This window comes from Hypanus sabinus, chromosome 15 (assembly GCF_030144855.1).
Source record: "Hypanus sabinus isolate sHypSab1 chromosome 15, sHypSab1.hap1, whole genome shotgun sequence".
Classification (NCBI taxonomy): Eukaryota; Metazoa; Chordata; class Chondrichthyes; order Myliobatiformes; family Dasyatidae; genus Hypanus; species Hypanus sabinus.
In genome coordinates, this window is record NC_082720.1 from 61,194,544 (window position 1) to 61,207,770 (window position 13,227).

The following is a 13,227-nucleotide window of genomic DNA, read 5'->3' on the forward strand; positions in this document are numbered from 1 at the left end:
TTTATTTCAGAAGAAGAGTATAATGTGAAAATCCAGCCATCGATGAATATTCAAGCAAAGTGCTTTCGATTTTTCCTCTTCTGTGAAACAATGGTTTGGGAAAATATTCATAATCCTGCAATATGGACATGAATTTGATGAATGGATGTTGCAACAGAATGGTGCAATCAAACATAGAATGGATCCAAGTGACATTAAACATGGTGTTGCAACTGTCACCATGGTGACTGCTTGTGGTGATGTGCCAAAGGGTCCCTCGACTGAGCTTTGAGTAAAAGAAAAACAATTATGCAAACACAGGCTCTTTCCTTCATTTAATGTCGACCCTAATGGGGTAATACATTTGACCATGGGGAATGAGAATGATAGAATCTATAAGAATTGGGACAAAGGGAGTGTTGATGGGGGGTTGATTGGTGCAGACAGTTGTAATGATGGCAATTTAACAATGCCATTGAAAGAATCAGAATCGGGTTTATTATCACCGGCATGTGATGTAAAATTTGTTAACTTAGCAGCAGCAGTACAATAATAATAACTATTAGCAAAAAAAAACAATAAATAAAATAAAACATAATAATTAATAAACCAGTAAATCAATTACATATATTGAATAGATTTTTAAAAAAACTTTCAAAAACAGAAATACAGTATATTTAAAAAAAAGAGAGGTAGTGTCCAAAGATTCAATGTCCATTTAGGAATCAAATGGCAGAGGGAAAGAAGTTCCTAAATTACTGAGTGTGTGCCTTCAGGCTTCTGTACCTTCTACCAGTAAGAAAAGTGCATGCCCTGGGTGCTGGAGGTCCTTAATAATTGTTGCTGCCTTTCTGAGACACCACTCCCTGGGTCCTGGGTACTGGGTACTTTGTAGGCTAGTACCCAAGATGGAGCTGACTAGATTTACAACCTTCTGCATGTTCTTTCGGTTCTGTGCAGTGGCCCTTCCACATCAGACAGTGATGCAGTCTGTCAGAATGCTCTCCATGGTACAATTATATAAATTTTTGAGTGTATTTGTTGACATGCCAAATCTCTTCAAATTCCTAATAAAGTATAGCCGTTGTCTTGCCTTCTTTATACTGCATCGATATGTTGGTTGTTGCTGCAGCACCCCTCCACTAGTTGGCATATCTCACTCCTGTACGTCCTCTCGTTACCACCTAAAACTCTACCAACAATGGTTGTATCGTCAGCAAATTTATAGATGGTATTTGAGCTGTGCCTAGCCACACAGTCACGTTTATATAGAGTGTAGAGCAGTGGGCTAAGCACACACCCCTGAGGTGCGCCAGTGTTGATTGTCAGCAAAGAGGATATGTTATCACCAATCCGCAAATTGTGGTCTTCCGGTTAGGAAGTCGAGGATCCAATTGCAGAGGAAGGTACATTGGCCCAGGTTCTGCAACTTCTCAATCCAAGCCAATGGGAGTAGTGTGTGGCCTTTTATATATTGGTGAGACCCAATGCAGACTGGGAGACCGTTTCGCTGAACACCTGCGCTCTGTCCGCCAGAGAAAGCAGGATCTTCCAGTGGCCACATATTTTAATCCCATTCCCATTCTGCTATGTCTATCCATGGCCTCCTCTACTGTCAAGATGAATCCACACTCAGGTTGGAGGAACAACACCTTATATACCGGCTGGGTAGCATCCAACCTGATGGCATAAACATTGACTTCTCTAACTTCCGTTAATGCCCCTCCTCCCCTTCTTACCCCCTTCCCTTCTCCAGCTCTGTATCCCTTTAGCCAATCACCTGTCCGGCTCTCAGCTTCACCCCACCCCCTCCGGTCTTCTCCTATCTTTTCACATTTCCCCTTCCCCCTCCTACTTTCAAATCTCTTACTATCTTCCCTTTCAGTTAGGCCTGACGAAGGGTCTCAGCCCGAAACGTCGACAGTGCTTCTCCCTATAGATGCTGCCTGGCCTGCTGTGTTCCACCAGCATTTTGTGTGTGTTCCTTGAATTTCCAGCATCTGCAGATTTCCTCGTGTTTGCTTTTTAAGGATGTTCTGTGGGCAGCCCACAAGTGTTGACACATAATCCAGTGCCAACAGAGCATGCCCACAATGTTCAGTTAAAGCACCAACGTTCCCAAGTCTGGTGAGACTAATGCTAAAAAGCAAAGAAGGGGTTAATCTTGGTGGCACGAGAGACCACAGATGAAGCATTCTGGAACAACACCCAAAGGGCTCAAGGAACTCAATGGTTCAGCTGCATCTACGGAGGGACAGACACAAAATGAGGCAGGAACTAAGCAAGTCAGGCAGCATCTCCAGAGAGAAATACACAGTCAATGTTGGTTCAGGTCAAGATCTTTCATCCAGCAATCCAGCAACACATGTATATAAGTACAGTACTGTGCAGAAGTATTTACTCTTACTTTCAGAGTACAGAGATAGAAAAAAATATGCAGTACTCTGCAAAAGATGCACATATACGGTATGCTAGGGTATGCAGTATCGTAGTAATTTTATGTATTGCACTGTGCTGCCGCTGCAAAAACAAATAATTAATGACATGTCAGTGATGATAAACTTGATTCTGATGTGGGTCTCAATTGTGGACTGAGAGTGGGAAGGGGATCGGGAGAGGGGAATCACGGTTGGGAAGAGGGGATGACAGGGGGAGAGAGTGGGAAGGACTAGAGAGACCTTCTGTAATGATCAATAAAGTTACCATTTGGAATCAAATTTCCAAATTGAGTTTGGTGACTCAGGGCAAGGTGTGTCTGCAAGCAGCAAACCCTGCAGTGGCATTTCTTCTGTGCCACCTGCCCCACACCTTCCATGGTGCAGCCCCCTTGCCATTCCCAATATCTTTTGCTTCCACAAGAATTATAAACTTGCTCTCTGGTCTACTTTGGTAGGCATAGTACTGCGCCTACTGTATTAGCACAGTACCAGATGTGTGTATATACACACACTATATGTACATACACAGTGGATTCCTGTCAATTGTGCCATCGGAGAAAACAGTCAACAGTCGCTTATTTGGGACAGCTCTCAAAGAACAAAAACTAATGAAGAAAATAGCTCAAAATCCCTTTGTTTACTTGGGACACTAAGTGTTTAATTAGGACAGGAGAAAAGTTTCTAACTGGTATCAGTTGTGCACACTTGTGTGCAGTTAGACACAACACCATGCTTAGAGCGAACAGTTTTAAAATGTTGTTGTGTGTGTTTGTGTTCAAAATGCAGTGATTTTTGTCACTGATAGTTTCTGTGAAATAAGCCATAAGACAATTTTGATCTGTTTTGCTGACTTCCATTTCAAACATTCAGGCTTAGAGATGCCATAACTGGCCTGGAGTGAAAACTGATTTCACAACTTTAAGAAGCTAGGATCACAAAGAATTTGAAATGGATTGACAATTATCTTGAATATTACCATGAAAATAAAGACATGGAGGATGCAATCATTGAAAGCATTGTGTGAAGGCTGTCTGCAGTAGGTATCTTCACTGACTTTGTTTCTTTATTGACTTCACTTACAGTCAATCAAAAGAACACGGCAGCGTACACTGGATGAATTCCAGTGGAACTAATTTCATTAGGAAATAATACTGTACTGTAGTAGTATTGGCAGTATTCTAATTTGTTCTATATTTAATTTAAATATACAATTTATTACTCAGTTAAATGCTAGTTAATCTTTTTTATACTCTTAATTATTTCAATGAAACTTCAACTAACTGGAGTGGCTGTTTAACTGGGCCAAAATGTACTGATGTACTGGTCCCAATTAACCAGAACTGTGTGTGTGTGTGTGTGTGTGTGTGTGTGTGTGTGTGTGTGTGTGTGTGTGTGTGTGTGTGTGTGTGTGTGTGTGTGTGTGTGTGTGTGTGTGTGTGTGTGTGTGTGTGTGTGTGTGTGTGTGTGTGGTCTATAATATATATACATACACACACATGCATACATATCTACAGAAATAGGTATATATTTGGAAACATAGAAAACCTACAGCACAATACAGGCCCTTCGGCCCACAATGTTGTGCCGAACATGTCCCTACCTTAGAAATTACTAGGCTTCCCCATAGCCCTCTATTTTTCTAAGCTCCATGTACCCATCCAAAAGTCTCTTAAAACACCCTGTCATATCTGCCTCCATCACCGTTGCCGGCAGCCCATTCCATGCAGTCTGAGTAGAAAACTTACTCCTGATATCTCCTCTATGTTCTCCCCAGCACCTTAAACCTGTGTCCTCTTGTGGCAACCATTTCAGCCCTGGTAAAAAGCCTCTGACTGTCCACACGATCAATGCCTCTCATCATCTTGTACACCTCTATCAGGTCACCTCTCATCCTCCGTCGCTCCAAGGAGAAACGGTCGAGTTCACTCAACTAGGCCAAGTTCACTCAACCAAGATTTTTGCAAGATTTAACCAAAAACTTCCATCCTTGACCATGTTATTGATCACATCGCATAATACCTACAGAATATTGTCTGATTCTTAAGAAAATGAGGCTTTCTTTGAAAAATTCTATTATACTGAAGTTTGAAATGATAACTGATACCATTTTACTATATATAATGTAAAATAATGTTTATCCTTCTGGTGTGAGCTTTTAATCAAAGGCATTAAACCTTCATCAATGTTAAATGGATGGATGTTTGAACAACACGGGAACGCAGATGTCATTTGATTGATTTTTATATCTCTACTTGATCCACAGTCCTCTCAATCTGTTCAACCTGTTAATATCGCAACTGAAAATAAGTTACGTCCAAACTTTTAAAATTTGTAAACTTTCTCCCCGGGGCTTGTTTGCAGGGTTAAGTGAAGCTGCCCTTCTTCCTGATGTGTGTTTCTAAGTCAGTCTGTGTGCACGAGTGGGTGTGAGAATAAATGTTAATGGCTGAAAATTATGCTCCTGTCATTTTGGTCCAGTTGAACCATGTTCAGATGCATCTTTTCAGAATCAGAATTAGGATCAGGAATATTATCACTGACATTTGTCAATAAGTTTATTTTTTTGTGGCAACAGTACTGAGCAATACATAAAATATACAGTACTCTAAATTACAGTTAGAAATGTATATTAATAAATTTGTGCAAAATGAGAACAAAAATAGTGAGGTAGTTTTCATGGGTTCAATGACCATTTGAAAATCTGATGGCAAGGGGAAGAAAATATCCCTAAACCATTGAGTATGGGTCTTCAGATTCCTGTACCTCCTCTTTGATGCTGTCATGAAAAGTGGGGAACAAGAATTCTTTCACAGAATTTTTCATGTTGCTGCTCAATGCATATTTTGAATTCATTTGAAATTGCTCAGTTTTATTTTGCTGTAATCAAGTATATAGGGATGGAGACTCAGGGGATTAAGATCTTAATATATAACTCAGAATATATATTCAGCCTCCTGCACTTCTGTTCCTTAAGTTACAGGACCTGGTTGGTGAAGCTCATTCATTAAGCATATAATCTAAGTGGACACTTCTGTGCCCCATAGGAGATAAACATCATTTCTGGCATTTCTCCAAGAGGACCACAACCTTGTCATAGGATTTGGAGGTTTGCATGCTTCAATGAACTGGAGGGCAATGTAGGCTAAAGTCAGGGCATTGTGCTTTGGCTCTTGGCATGGCCACCCATGCCAAACCGGTCAAAGGGTAGAGGCCAGACTAAGAGTGGTTCACCTGTCCTCTAGGTTTGGGAATTCAGCTCAGGGCTAACAACGCTGATTGGTAAAACAAAATTGTTACAGAAGCAGCAATGAGGAACCCTCTACATCTGAGTGTGACCGTGTTCCTGAGTCTCCAGCTGAGACCAGCATGATTGACAGTAATGATAACTAAGTGGAAGCTCCTGACACAATGAAGGAAGCCGTGAACACCGCCAGAGATGGAGGACCTTCATTGCTGCCCTAAATGCCAGCCATGTAAAGGGCAGTAAATAAGTAAATATAGCATAATTGCAATTTTTATTGACCTGAGCCCATGAGGAGACACTTGAGATTGCAGATGGAGGACTGCAGTGGGCCAAGCAGCCATCGGCAGAGAGAAATGGACAGCCAATGTTTTGGGTTGAGAATTTTCATTTGGAGCAATCTAAGCAAAATCAAACCAGCCAGCAGCATAGTGACATCCGCACCAGACTTTAAGGTGAGTGATCCAGAGCACGAATCTAGCTAGCTCTTTGCATGCTTTTGATCTGTGCTAGGTTGAGAGTTGAGCTAACAACTTGTCCTTGCAAAAAACAGACAAAAATGCTAAAGGAAGGGCAAGGTTGCCTCACGATGTGGTACGAGGCGCAGAAAGGAACAACAACAGCAAGCACAGTCAGATAATCATTCTGCGGAAGCCTTGCACTTTCAGTGGGGTTGTCTTTTGATGAAGCTCCAGCATAGTTAACTTCAGTCACCTCCACTCTGAACTGATTCCACAAACATCTTGCTTCATCAATCACTTTCAAAGTTTCTACAACTCATGTTCTCAGAATTATTTATTGATTTGTTTGTTTGTTAAATTATTTATTATTGTATTTGCACAGTTTGTCTCCTTTTGCATATTGGCTGCTTATCAGTCTTTCTGTATAGTTTCTCATTGATTACATGGTATTTCTTTGTTCTACTGTGAATGTCTGCAAGGCAATGAATATCAGGGTAGTATTGGTGACATACAAGTTCTCTGATAATAAATTTGCTTTGAACTTTGTCATTTACTTTGAAGGTGATGCATCTGCCTCTTGGTCGCAGATGCTGATACCGCTATTTTGATGTAGTGAGTCTGCCCAGGATACTGGCCAAACTCATCTCCCTATCTCCCTATCTCCATGGCTTAAAAATTATAGTTTTGTCATCATGGCAATGTTTATGGCTGTTTGCCTGTGCATATTAATTTGCACTGGAGACTGTTTCTGTAATCAGCAAACCATGCATTAGCAATGAAGCTAAATCATATCAAGCCCCAACTGGAGTGTAGTTAAAATCGGGAATTACATTGAACACAAACCACAGCAACAGGCACAATCCACACAAACTTGGACAATAACTAGATTTATACAGAAACATAAAAATATTTCGAACCTTTGATTTGCATTTAAGATGTAATGGAAAAAAAATCAATTAGCGACAGCAATTTTAATACATCACTCTGCAAGCAGTCCTCTGATTTAATGGCTTTCCTTACACAGTCATCTCTGGTTTGCTGCGATTATGACAATTGTTCATGTTGCCTCTTCTTTTTCCAAACATATCTATACCGCAGCTGATGTATGTTAGTTCAACCATTCATCATTTTATATCCAGAGGCAAACTCTTACAAAAAACTGCTTCTCTGATGCAAGGTTGGAAATTAAAGGTTGCAAAGAATGCCAGAACTCCCATCACTTCACTTACATAAGTGGTATTTTATTTATTTTGAGATGCAGCACAGAACAGGCCCTTTGGCCTAACAAGCTGTGCTGCCCAGCAGCCGGCCTTTTTATCAGAGGACATTTTGCAATAGCTAACTAACCTGCTAACCGGTGTGTCTTTACACTGTAGGAGGAAACCGGAGCACCCGGAGAAAACCCGCATAGTCACAGGGAGAATGCACAAACTTCTTACAGATGCCATGGAATTGAGCTCCTACACCCCAAGCTGGATGAGTGTTGTGCTCATCTCTACGCTACCCTTATATTGAGGAAGAAATTTCCAAGTATGATCGATGAGATTCCATGGTTCTTACTGGGGGGAAAAATCCTGTCAGCGTTTAGTGTATGGATAGGGTATTAGTATTGGTTTATCATTGTCACATGTACCAAGATACAGTGAAAATTTTATCTTGAATACAGTTCATACAGATCTATTTATTCATTTATTTTATTTCGAGATACAGTATGGAACAGGCCCTCCTGGTTCTTTGAGCCATGCCACCTAGCGGCCCTCAATTTAACCCTAACATAATCATAATTTATTATGAACAATTAACCTAACAACCAGTACAACTTTGGACTATGGAGAAAATAGGGGCACCTAGAGTAACCGACGTAAACTCGGGAAGGATTATACAAATTTGCTTACGGAGAACACCAGAAATGAACTTCGAACTTTGATGCCCAGAGTTATAATGGCACTAAAGAGCAGCTTCTTGGAGCTAATCTGTGGAAACAGCTTAAATTCTATCTTTTATGTTTCATTTTTTCCATCTTCAGGTTGGACGAGTTCTGTCAGTGTCCGTGACTTGCAGCTGCACTCAAACTTCAGTTCTTTACGGCGATGGTTCCCATTCCCAGGGCTCACTGACTGGCCGCTGCTTGATACCCCCAGGATACGGCCTGGAACGTGAGTACACCTTCCGGTTTCCGAGGCTCGCAGACCTGTGGATGAGGCATTTCTAAGTGAGTGGTGCCAACTGAAGCATCGCAGGAGAAAACGGAATATCAGAAGCAGCATATCATCTGTCGGAGTTCTCTACACTCAACGAATCACTCTCTATCTTTCCACTTGTGGGGGAGAGTTTGCTGCCGATTCTCAAATCAGAGAACTCAAAAACAGTTACGCGACAGACTTTAACACCGTAATCAATGAGTTGCTTTGTTTTTGTTGGTCTCCCTTCTTGCTGAGTGACACCTCTCTGCCCCTTCATTATGGATGGAGAGAGCCAGCGGCATGTCAAATTGTTCAGCGAACAATTAGTTTTTCTGTACTACAGATCATGACCTCCCTCGGGGGCTTTGCTTGCTGGGCGGTGGGTGCTGATGCTTCCTGCTGAAATAAGTGGGGAAGAAGAGGGGGAGGGTGATGCTTTGTCGTTGCTTGTGTGTGGGAAGGGTGAGAAGTATGGCTTAGGCGTCCCAACACGTTTACTGTCACATTATTTGGGGTACTCTTCTGTTTTCGTGGATAGTCATTTCATGTTGAAGACCGAGAATTTCAGGTTGTAAACTGTATTATATACATTCACTGATATTAAATGGAACTATTGAACTATTGATCCAATAGTGTCACAGTAATTGTTATACTACCGTGGTACCCAGTGTTCAGCTTTCTGCTATTGACTACCTTGTTCTACCTCAATGCACTCTTAAACAGTGCATTCCTAGGACCAAAAGGATACAGCTTCAGAAAAGGAGAACAATCCTTTAGAACAGAGATGAGGAGGAATTTCTCTATCCACAGGAAGGGGAACCTGTGGAATTCATTGCCATGGATGGCTGTGGAGGATAAGGTATTGGGTATATTTGATACAAAGGTTGATAGGTTTGTTATTAGTAAGGGCGTCAAAGAGAGAATGGGGTGGAGAGAGAGAATAAATCAGCAAGGATGGAATGGCCCCACTCTGTTCCTATTTCATATGGTCTAATGTCATTGCTATGTAGTTGGTTCAACATTAGTTCACTGACAGGCTTCCAAGGGTCATACTCAGAATTTTTAAAAACTAAACTTGTAAAATAAAGTTGAGTTCAGGATCCCAAATCCGTTATGGAACGATGTTACGTTGGGGTTTTTTTGAGTAATTCAGAGACAGTAGCACCTGGATCATCAGCTTGATGTGGCGGAGAGGCTTGTGAGCTCCCGAGATCCTGAGAGCAATGCTGTCTGGAGTTCAGCTCCCAGTAGGGCCAACCTTGTTGGGAGTGGTTCCAGACAAAGAGAACCAAGATCTCAGCAGTGGAGCCAGCAGAAGATGATGACACATCACAATGGCAGTGAAGGCAGTGGAATCAGAAAGGCTTTATTGCCAGTATGTGAAACATAGCAGAATTGATTGTGGTTCAGTGCCAAGCATAAAACACAGGACAATACCATCACAGGCAACACAATAGCAACCAACAATTTACAAGACAATAGTGCAAACAGCAATGAGCAACCAACAATTAGCAAAACATGTGCAAACATTAATAAACAAACTTAGAAAAATGTGAACATACAGTACTGTGCAAAAGTCTTATATATCGCTAGGGTGCCTAAGACTTTTGCACAGTACCATAGTAATTTTATGCATTGCACTGTACTCCTGCAGCAAAAAAAAACAAAATTTCATGACATGTCTGAGTGATGTTAAACCTGATTCTGATATGGGCTTCTACTGTGGACTAAAAGGGGAAGGGAGAGGGGAATTGTGGTTGAGAAAGGGGGAAAGGAGAGTGGAGGGAGCGGGGAGCACCAGAGAGACATTCTGTAATAATCAATGAATCAATTGTTTGGATTCAAATGACCTTACCTGGTGTCTCGAAGGCTGGGTGAGTCTGCACCCAATCCTGGCACTCCTTCTCTGCCATCTGTCCTACCCTCCTCCTGCACTGCTCCACCCTTGCCAATCCCAACATCGTTTGCTTCAACCAGATTTACAAACTCGCTCCTGCTCTACATTGACAAATAGAGAACTGTGCAAAAGTCTCAGGCACCTTAGCTATAAGTAGATATGGGCTTTTCTAGAATAGACTTCTGCGCAGCACTGTATGAACAGAACAATGAGAGCAAGAAAGACTTTTTAACGGACGTTGTGCAGGGACAGTTAGGGTATTACAGCTGAGAGGTTTGCTGAGAACCAGGATAACCACAGGAAAGAAGCCTCTGCAGTGACTGGTCTTCCACTGGACCCTGACCCCGATCTGTCCAGGGCCATGTGAAGGCTGCCCTTGGTTCAGCCTTCCCACGTTAAACAGTCATGCACAGATGTTCTCCACTGAGACCAAAGCCACACGCAAAATGCTGGAACTCAGCAGGTCAGGCAGCCTCTATGGAAATGAGCAAATAATCATGCTGAGACACTTCCTCAGGACTGAGAGGGAGGGGGAAGATGCCAGAATAAAAAAGGTGGGGGAAGGGGAAGGATGTTAGCTGGAAGGCGACAGGTGAAGGTCAAGCCCTGGAAAGGAAGGAATCTGTTAGGAGAGGTTTCTCCATTGAGGGAAATCACCTATTCTTTACTTTTCATGAAAATGTGTATGTTTTCTAGTATAACTAGTCATCCTACTGCTACACTGGGTGATAGACATATTCTCAAAAAAGAGAAAATCTGCAGATGGTGGATAGAGATACTCTGTTTTTTTTCTTATGACAAAGCACTGCTGGCTAGTTTACACTGCCTCTCAAGATATGGGATAAACAGTCAAAATTATTGACAGGTTACTTTGCTTCCTTATAATCAAGATGCTGAATGGCTGAATAATTTCCACATCTCCACACATTTCCGTGGGTACCTGCCCTTTGTGACACCCACGGAATCTTCCTGTCATACTAACAATCATTTTATCTTCGGGTAGTAAATTTCTCTGAAACAATTAGGGGTATTGTCAAAGTGTGACAAGAAAAGTGCTCCTGGAAACAATTGTTGTAAAAAGGATTTGATAGATTAACAGACGTTTATGGCATAGTTTAATCTTTAAAACCAAAATGATCAATCTGTAATAATGGAATTAATTCCTTTAACTCAGAAGCAAATTGTACACAACTGACAACCATTTTCATGCAAACTAAAGAGGCTTTATTTTTTGTGTTCTAAGCAACAGTTCAGAAGTTCAAAATAGTAAAATTTCATCTCAGTGTACTGTATTTTTAAAGGTTCCCTTATCATTCGGAAAGAATACAAGTAGATACTCTCTGGGGATATTTATGGAGAACAAACAATTCAAGTACAATAAACCATTATAAGTTGTCTATATCGATTTGACTTGTCCAGTAACTCCAGTCTCATTAATAACACCATGGTGTTTATTGCAATTTGAAGTATAAAAGAAAAGGCAATGATCTTTTGCTTTCAATTCTATCAGGAAGTAGGAATTGCTGAGGAGATCAACATCACTACCCTTCCCCATTTAATGAAATAACTAAAAGCACATCCACGAATGGTGGAGTAGCAAACGATGGAAGAGCCCAACTTGCTACAATGGAGGAGGCTGACGTTTGGTGGAAATAAATGATTTCCATGATACTGTAACAGTGCAGATAATAAGCAGATGCATCTCAGTGAGTTCTGGGCTGTTGAGCTCAGTGTCACTGCCTTCATGTCCATTTATTTGGCAAGGAGACCTCCTCCCCCATCTGATGACCCCTTCTCCCATTTCTAGCTCTTCCTTTCCCCCTGGCCATTTACCTTCTCTTGACCTCAGATTCAGATTCACACGTACATGGACTCCTACAGTGAAAAGTGCCATTTGTGGTGGCAATTAACAGCCTAGTGTCGCCACACTTCCCAGCACCACCATGCCTGACAGGCTACTCCTTACTCATCTGTGCCTCTTGTCATCCTGTACACTCTATTAAGTTATTCCTCATCCTCCATCCCTCCAAAAATAATCTGAATCTGAATCTCTGTCTCGAACTAAATAAATGGTTTCCACAGTTGCAAGCAAAGTTCAGAAACAGAATCAGAATCAGGTTTAATATCACTGGCATACATCGTTAAGTTTGTTGTCCTTCCGGCAATGAGAACAAGGCATGACCAAGGTGAAGATTCTCTAACCCAAAATTCAAAGTACATATTTGTCAATATTTACTACTCTGAGATTCATTTTCATGCACTCATTCAAGTAGCCTACCTGGCTACGTGACTCGACATTAGAAGTGTATAAAGAGGGTGTTTTCCACCTAATGGACAATGCACTCTTTAAACACTTCCATTGGTATATTTGTTGTCCTGAGTAAGCTTTGCAGGATAACGGGGACTGCACTCTAGTTAAGAGCCAGGAAATGGAAAAATAGGCACAAACTTTGCATGTTGATTCATGTGAAGGAAGGCAAATGCAATATTAACATTCATTTCAAGAGGATTAGAATATAAAAGCAAGGGAGTAATAATAAGGCTATATAAGGTGCTGGTAAAGCCTCACTTGGAGTACTGTGAGCTATTTTGGGCCTCTTATCGAAGAAAGGGTGTGTTGACATTGGAGAGGGTTCAAAGGTGATTCAGGGATTGAAAAGCTATCATATGATGAGTGCATGATGGCTTTGGGCCTGTATTCATTGGAATTCAGAGGAATGAGGGGAGATCTCATTGAATGTTCAAGAGTAGATGAGGAGAGGATATTACCTATGGTAGGGGAGTCTAAGATAAGAGGACACAGCCTCGGAATAGAGTGACGTCCATTTAGAACAGAGATGAGGAGGAATTTCTTTCATCAGAGGATGGTGAATTTGTGGAATTTGTTGCCACAGGCTGCTGAGGCCATGTCTTTGGGTATATTTAAGGTATAAGTTGATATATTCTGGATTTAGTCAGTAATGAAGGGGTACAGAGAGATAACAGAAGATTGGGGCTGAGAGAGAAATGGATCAGCCATGATGAAATG

At 41.4% G+C, this 13,227-nt stretch overlaps 1 protein-coding gene and 1 long non-coding RNA gene across 8 annotated transcripts in view; one reads left to right on the plus strand and one right to left on the minus strand.

Moving 5' to 3' along the window:
* Window positions 1–8,879, plus strand: part of LOC132405562 (uncharacterized) — a 41,166-nt gene extending 32,287 nt beyond the window's left edge. Inside the window, exon 3 of the long non-coding RNA XR_009515916.1 lies at window positions 8,146–8,879. This is a non-coding gene — a long non-coding RNA (uncharacterized LOC132405562). The remainder of the gene's footprint in view (window positions 1–8,145) is intronic.
* The window catches only part of LOC132405560 (protocadherin-1-like), a 490,197-nt gene that overhangs the window by 262,300 nt on the left and 214,670 nt on the right, over window positions 1–13,227 (minus strand). The gene's annotated exons all lie outside the window — the stretch shown is intronic.